Genomic DNA, 8,589 nt, shown 5'->3' on the forward strand with positions numbered 1-8,589 from the left:
CGGGCACCGTGACGCGCGCCCATTGACGTCTCCGGAATCCCGGCGGCGGCGGCCGACGCAGCCTCATCAATGGGCTAAAAATAGCGGCGCCCGGAATAGTCGCGAGCGCCCCGCCCCGCGGCCCCCCCCACCCCCGGTCCGCACACCCCGTTACATAATCCGGCCTGCGGCGGGGCGACCGGGCTCGGGGAGCTGTTTTGTAGGGGAGGGTTTTGTGGCCTGGCTAACCCCTTCCGAGGCGGCAAACCTGGAGCTGGGTTATACTTAAATTTACCCGGGGCTTCCCCTAAGGGAGAGGTGGAAAAAGTGAGGCCCAGAGACGCGCGGTAGCGGCCCGAAGTCACACAGCAGTTAGGCTGGCTTGAGGGACAGGGCCCCCGCCCTCTGTGCCCTGGGCACCCCCACCAGCATCGCTTGGCCTGCGTGCCATCCCAAGGGCAAGGAACCCAGCTAGCGGGGTGCCCAGCTTCCACACAAGAAGGCAGGTTAGAGAAAGAGGACTTCTTGGGAGGGTGAAATTTCTCCTGAAGAGAAGCGTCCCTAGAGGCAGGTGTGCAGGCAGGGGCCAGGCCCTGGTGGTAGAGTCACTGATCTGGCTGCTCCCATACTCTGTGTGACCTAGGGCAAGTCACTGCACCTCTCTGAGCCTCAGTGTCCTTACCTATAAAATGAGCATGCTAATATGATCCACCTTTTCTGCTTATCGGCAGGATGGATAACCGGTGCAGGTGCCGTGTACACAGCAAGCACTCAGTTGTTCCCCTCGCTCTCCTTTAGGAGTCTGACTTCCCCCATCCACAGAGGCTCGCCACAGTGGCCAGCAAGCCGTGAGTGGCCCACCCTCTTCTGACGAAAGTTCCAAGCACAGGCCTCCCCAGGAGGAAGCTTGGAAGGTTTCTGCCTCCCCCCTGACTGGAACACTCGGTGGGAATGGGAGCACTGTCTCATCCTGAGCAGACCCTTCTCCCCTGACAGCGGCCCGCTCAGGAGTGGCTGGTTCAGGCAGGCCAGGCCAAGCTGGAGCAGTGGGGCCGGGATCTGGCTGAGTGGGGTTGGGGTGACAGTGTCTGCTCCTGTACCCGTCAAGCAGGACCAGTCCTGCGCTCGGCTGCACCAGCCACCAGCCCCTGCTCGTTTCTGGAGCCACCTTAAATCACCAGCAGGCTGTCCAATGCCGGCACCCAGGCCAGGCCCACGCAGCCAAGAATCTCCTCTGCATTCGAAACTCCTAAAGAGGCCCCACACCCCAGCTCAGCCCTCATTCCAAGGGCCACATTCCTCTCCCCGGCCCCCTGTCCACCCCCAGAAATCCTTTTCTGGACCTGTCCTAAACTCCTACGGCAATCGGAAACCCCTTTCTCTCGTTCCTCATAATGATCCCAAGAATCTCTGGCTTGTCTCAAAATCAACTTCTCAGAACCTTGACATTTCTCTCCCAGATTCAAGTCTTAGGCTGATCTAGAGACAAAGAAACCACGGCTTCAAAAATGGCAAAGTGGGGGTAGCCCTGGGCCGGCTGCTTCCTCCCCCACCCGCTCTTCTTCCTACCCCAAGACTTCTTTCCAAATGGGCTCTTTAAAGAAGCCACTACCCCCTCTTTTTCTTTTTCCAGAAATCTAACTTTTGAAATACATTTTTAAAATATTTGCCTGTGTAGGAGAAATACATTTATTTGGACAGGAAGGATAAAAAAAAAAAAAAAAAGGCTCAGTTACCAGTTTTTCCATGAAGGCTTCCAGCCCACAGAGGTCTCTCCCTTCTATAAATACGTAAGCACAACTTGGCTTTATTATATCCTGTCCTGTTTTATAATGAAGTAAAACCTATATTAAAATATGTAATGCTAAAACACACACACCTGTGTGGCTCATGACAGCAGCGTGAGGCACGAGAGGGAGCACAGGCTCCAGAGGCCTGAGATTGAGACTGCTTCCAACCATTTCCAACTGTGTGACTTCAAGGAAGTTACTCACCTTCTCTGGGCTTCACTTTCTTTATTTGAAACCTCAGGATGATAACATATCCATCTCACAGAGTCATCATGAAGAGTGCATCTTTTTCTCTTATTTATTTATTTATTTATTTTGAGGAAGACTGGCCCTGAGCCAACATTCATGCCCATCTCCCTCTATTTTATATGTGGGACGCCCGCCACAGCATGGCTTGATAAGTGGTGTGTAGGTCTGCGCCTAGGATCCGAACTGGCTGCAAACTTAACTGCTAGGCCACCAGGCCGGCCCCGTGAAGAGCGCATCTTTGATAGCAGATAGAAAGAATGCAGCAAGGAGTCTGGCACGTAGTGACAGACCTGCCATTTCTGTGCAGGAGGAATTGGGGGAAGGAGGGCTGGGGACCTGGTCTTGAAGCTGTACATGCATAGCACTCACCACAGCTTTGCCCAGCTGGTGTGTTTATTTGGGGCCTTGAGGAGCTGCACAGATGATGGGGGCAATGTCACCTCTTAGTGTCATTACGGATGTCCAGTGAATTTCAGCTCCCTTATTGTCTGCTTGATCCAGGTCACTCAGCTTGTCAGTGGCCAAGCCAGGACCACAGACCAGAGCTTCCGACTCCCAGACCGGGGCTCTCTTTCAACCCACCGTCTCGTTCCTTCATACCTTCCCCTCCTCTTTCTACACAAATTCCAGGAACGACAACACAGCCCCTACTGCAGGTAGGAAAACCAAGGGGAGAGGAGGTCAACTACTCGCGTGGCCGAGGAGCTGGGACTAGAGGGGAAAACAGACACTGCGGCCGGTGCTGTTCCACATCCTGGAAAGTTCCTAAGGGAGAAGGACAAGATCTTCCTGCAGAAAGCTGGCTCCTAGTCTGATTGGGAGGCAGGACACAACAACAGTTATAAAAACATTGCCAGAAGGGCCAAGAGGCAGCCTCCAAGAGGCCTCGAGCTGGCATTGGGGTGGAATCTAGAGGGTTAATCTGACAGGCCCCATGAGAAGAAGGGAACATGGGGCACAGTGTGAAGGGAGAGCCAGGACCAGGAAAGGCAGAGAGAAGGGAGGGCCTCGCCTGGAGGAGAAAGGCTGACCCGAAGCTCATAGGTATGGGGCAGAGGCAGGATTGAGGTTCTGGGGATGGAAAGCCCCAGGACCCACGACAATCAGCCAGACCCCTAGTGGTCCTCCCCATATGGCCCTCCATCTCACAATAGCAGAAACCCTTGATCCAACCACACCAGTAGGGGAGGCACCATTCCCTCACTGGGGCGCGTGGGGGAAAAGGATGTCAAGGGGGTTCCCCTGCCCATTTGGGCCCAAAAAGACCTCCATTGCCCAGGCCTGGCCCTCGATGAGGAGAGGGGCTGTAGCGCGGATTCCCTTCATGATTCCTTTCTTTATCTTGAGGATCAAGAAATACTCGACCGGGGTGCCCCCACCCCTCCCCAGGTTTAGGAGGAATTAAAGGGAAAGAAAGAAAAATGGGGGCACAAAGACCGGACCTTCCTGGGGCTGTCCCAGGGATCAGGGGCCTTCCAGGGACACCGCCCAGATGGGGTTACATGCTCTGCATTACATAAGGATGAGGCGGCCCGCTGGGTGCTTTTTCGAAGCGCCTCCACATTTGCTCTTCCCTCGTTGCCATGGGAGGCAGTCAGGGCCGGCACGAAAAAGTGGCCAAGGTCACCAGGCTGGAGGTGACAGCTGAAATGAACGCCAAGATCTCCCCTAAACGCAAGCCAGGCTCTTTATTAAAAACAAACAGAAATCTTCTGTAACTCATTTTTTAAATTGCAAAATCAAACAGGCTCGTTGTAAACAAATGCAGAACCGCGTGATTTACGAAGTGAGAGGCCGGCCCGGCACTCCCAAACGAGCAGACTTCGGTAATCCTCCGCTGTCAGCTTCCAGATGGCTCTCCAGGTCGCCAGAGATCGGGTCTGGCCCGGCGGGCCCTGCCCGAGGGGCCGGGCCGGAAGGATCAGGCAGACCCCGCCGCCCGCCGCGCCTCGGCCGGGCCCCCTGCGCGCTCCCGGGGGCGGCCGCGCCGCGCCGGGTGGGGCCGGGGAAGCCGCTACGTCACGGGAGGGCGGGGGCCCGCGCCGGCGGCCGGGGCCAGCCAGGATTCCATTACCTCACCAGGCGGCGCCGGGTAAACGCTGCTGCAAGCCATTGGCTCCCGTGCCGCCCTCCCAACCAATAGCACGAGAGCATGCAAATCAGCCACCGCCGGCCGCTTCCCTCGAGTCTGGCGTATGCAAATAGACGTCTTTGCGAGGATGAGGAAGAGGGGTCTCGAAATCAGCAGGGGCTGTTTGCGGACGTGCTGTCGTAAATCTGGTCCAGCTAGTCCTGAGGGGGATGGAGTGTCATTAAGGGTCAGCGGCCTTAATTCTTGAACTGTCTTTCCAGTTAGATCCCAATTCTTAGAGATTCAGTGAACCTAAGAAATGGTGCAAAAATTATTTAGGTCAACTTGGAAATGAGAGCAAGGAAGAAATAAGACATAAAGACACAGAAAACTGGAATGTACTTTGGAGAACACCTAGGTCAACGTCCTCGCTGAGGACACAGCAAAGAACAAAACAGATACAGCTCCTTCTCTCCTACCCGGCTCCTTACAGCCCAGTAAGGGAGACGGATGTGAAACCATCTTACAGATAAGTACTAAGTGGCATAAAGAGAAAAGGAAATGCAGGATACCAATGAGATATTCAATGGGGAGTTGTAAATTAGACAGGGGTGGTGGATAAGGGAATGCTTCTCCAAGGAAGCAGCTTTTTTTTTTTTTTTAAAGATTGGCATCTGTTGCCAATCTTCTTTTCTTTTCTTCTCCCCAAAGCCCCCCAGTACATAGTTGTATATTTTAGCTGTGAGTACCTCTGGTTGTGCTATGTAGGATGCCGCCTCAGCCTCCAGGATCTGAACCGGCGAAACCCTGGGCCGCCAAAGCAGAGCGCAGGAACTTAACCACTCGGCCACTGGGCCTGCCCCAGGAAGCAGCTTTTAAACTAAGGAGTGTCTGTGGGGTGGGGAGTGGGGGGAAGAGCCAAGTGTTCCCGGGAGAGGAAGCAGTATGTGTGGAAGCCCAGAGGTGGGAAAGGGCTTGGTTCCTTCGAGCAGCAGAATAAGGTGAGTAACTAGAGCCCAGGGACTAAGGGAGAGTTTCGGGACATGGGGCTGGAGAGGAGTCCTGGGCCAAATGTGTGCTAGGCTCTGGCTAAGTACTTCTCTTGCTTTGTCTCTTCCTTCTTTCAACAGCCCTCTGAGGTAGGTACTGCTTAGTATTGAGGGAACAGATGTCACACAGCTGAGAAATAGCAGAGCGGATCTGTATCCGGGTTGGTGTGGCCTCAAAGTCTGTGCCTTGAACCCCTGGTCATTGCCTCCCAGATTGGAGTCTGAGGTTTGGAGTGGTGAAGTGATTTGCCCTGAATGTCATGGCTTGCAACAGAGCCAAGCCCTGCAGAGAGGTCTGCAGATTTTTCACTGTGCTGTGAAAGGACACAGGGACAGGGAGAGTAGGGAGGGCATGGAAAGAAAAGGTCCTCTTTGCCCAGACCTTGGGGTTTGCTAGAACTTAGGGTTTCCTGGAGTGGAAAGAGGTAGACGTTTTTAAGCATCTGTCTCTGGGGGTGTGCTGCTGGTCAGCAGGCAGCCCCCTTGGAGGGTTGCTGGGCCTGGCGTGCCAGGGCAGCCCGGATTAGCTGGATCTTGCGTGCTATCCCAGTTGCCTAGCGATGCTGCTCCTCCGGCTCTCACCAGGAGAGCCAGCTCTGGTTACGGGTGATAACTCCCCGGGGTTGGGGGTGGGGGCTGGAGAGACATGGAAGCAGGCGGGAGGGCACGGGAAACCAAGCCTCTCTCCGTCCAGGTTTACCTGGCAGTGGAGTGGGTACCCCTTAGCTCTCTGGCATACCTTTGGGCCTGTCTCCCCTGTGCCCGCTCTATGGCCTCAGAAGTCCAGGACGCACAGGCACATGGGGAGGGTGGCAGAGGCAGGGGCAGGGCCTTTCCAGGGAGTGCTGCTGCAGGCGTTTGGAGGGGAGCCCTGCCCTGACAGCTGAGCACCGCGAAGAGCAGCTCTGCCCTCTCCACTGGGCGTCACTGTGTGTGGGCACCTCCTTGGATCCAGCGGCCCTGAGGGTGGTGACAGAGTGGGCTATGACACAGGAGACATGCGGATGGAAGTGGAGTGCAGCCCTGGACTAATGGAGCCTGCAGCCTTGTCACCCTCCCGCCCGCCCCCTGCCCCTGCCAGCAGCGCCCATCCTGGCCCTCATTTCTCTGGCTCTCTTAGCAGAGCTCCCAGCTCTCCCTGGTGCTGGCTGCAGAGATCCCACAGTACTTTCTCTGGCAAGGCTCTGGCTCCCAGCACCCAGGGAGGTTGCAGTGGGTGTGGTGAGGCTGTGAGCTGCCCTAGCCACTCAGGCTTCTGAGTGGGATGATCCTTCAGACACTCGCACCATAAATGTCCAGACGCAGAGTCACTTTGGAACTGTCCTCTGCAGGCCAGGCAGAGCCTCCGCCCAGGGAGGGCCGGGTAACCTGAGCTGCCAGCAGGCACTTCAGGAGGACCTCAGGTCACTTCAGAAGGAGTCAGCTGATGCTCTTGGGGACCATTCATCATGCCCCCAGCCCAGCCCGGCACAGCCATGGCTATTTCCAGTCCCTAGGTATGGGGCAGCTTATGTAACAGGCTGGAAGCCAGGGACTGGGCTGGGGGCACTTGTGACAAGGGATAGGGCTGCTCCCACCTTCCACTGTGAGGCCAGCCCCTCAGAGCCCCAGTTCTTTCTGTGGAGGACTGTGCATGGGGGAGCTCACAGGCTGGGTGTGATGCTTGTGGACAGCCTGGTGTCTACCAGCACACTTTGTGCTTCCTCCCTCCTAACCTGGCCCAGAAGATGGCTCAGCCTCCTTCCTTCCGTTTGAGGCCACCAAGCAGCCTTTCTTTGGTGGCCTCACCCACTCAGCCCAGTATGGCCTCCCCTGGCCCCTCTGTGAGAACCCTGTACCCATCTTGACGCCCCTTCCTAACTCTGGTGGGGACCGGAAAGCATCGCTTGGTGGTGAAGCAGGTTTCAGATACGGTTATTCACATCATGGCTTTGCAAGCTCACTGAGCCTCAGTTTCCCATCTGAGAAATGGAACCATAATATCTCCTTTCTGGTGTGGTTGTGACTATGAGGGCTTAGGAGAACATTCCGGGAGGGCGATTGCTCAGTCTATCTGTGTGGCCTCGGGCAAGTTATTTCAGCTCTCTGTGCCTCAGTTTCCTCATGTGTAGAATAGGGGCAGTAATACTACCCAGATCCCTAAATTGTGAGGACCCGGTGAGTTTCTCTGCATAAAGCCCTTCAACGGTGCCTGGCACAGGCAGCACCGTCTAAGTGTCAGCTATAATTAGACGAAGTTTGCAGATCATTTTCCCCAGCCTTGGCTCCTAATAAGCTCTTGGTGAAAGGTACTTGTTATTTTTAACCTCTTTCTCCTTCACTATTTTAATCCCCCTCATAAACCCACCTTCAGTCCGCCTTGCATTCCCTCTAAGCTCTCCTCTTTGGTGGCTAGTCTGCTGCCACGGCCAATAAAGGCATGCATAAATTATATTTGTCTGGTGTTTACATTCGCGGAACATTTCACACCCTGCTGTCTGGGCCTCCCAGCGAACCCGTGAGCGAGCGCCGAGGCCTGTGTCACTGCCCTCATTTTGTAGAGCCCAGGACAGGGTGTGATCTGTCCAAAAGCATCAGCTGCTAAGGGGTGTGTCCAGGGCGCCCGGCAGGGTATTCCGACCTCGGGCACCCGAGTGCAACGGAGGATGCGGCCAGGGCATGCCAGCTCCGCGCTGCCAGGGCAGATTAGCGCGGGGGGCCCTCCTGCTTCCGGTCCCAACCCGACTGAGCGCCCACAGAGCGGGAGGAGACAGGCCTGTGGGCCTTATAAATATCTCCCATTCCAGCTCCAGCCCTGGGAGACCCCAAAATGCTGTGTGGTGGTGCCCTCTACTGGACGGAAGTGGCCTCTACTGGGCTGCTGCCTCTGAAGGGAGAAAGGTGAGCGGCGGCGGCTTTATTCCCATTCACACAAAGATCTATCCAGAGCCTACTACGTGCCAGGCAGTCTTCTAGAAACCACAGAGGTGGGGGAAAAAAACCTCAGAAAGTCCCCAACTTCCGCGGAGATACATTGGGCGGCAGGCACACAGATAAAAACATACACAACATAATGCCATGTAATGCGAAGTGCTATGAAGAAAAACAGAGCAGGTAAGTGGCTAGAGAATGACCGAGGCTGCTCATTACGAAGGAACGGTCACAGAGGCTTCTCTGAGGAGGCCACAAGGAGGGAGAGACCCCAGGGAAGACAGGGAAAGGGCCCTTATCTGGGGAAAAGGCCAGGGAGGCTGAGGATGAGCTCGAGGGCACCGAGAAGGGGAAATTCTGGGTGTGCAGGAGGAGTAATGAGACCCATGTGGCCAAAAGCAGTGTTGGGGAGAGAGCGAGCTCAGAGAAGATCTCGCCCTTTCTTAGCGTGATGGCACATGTGGAAGGGAGAACACATGGAGGAGGGAGCCTTGCATGCTCCAAGAATCACGCAGCTAGAGAAGAGTCCTGTTCGAAACAC

This window comes from Equus quagga, chromosome 1 (assembly GCF_021613505.1).
Source record: "Equus quagga isolate Etosha38 chromosome 1, UCLA_HA_Equagga_1.0, whole genome shotgun sequence".
Classification (NCBI taxonomy): domain Eukaryota; kingdom Metazoa; phylum Chordata; class Mammalia; order Perissodactyla; family Equidae; genus Equus; species Equus quagga.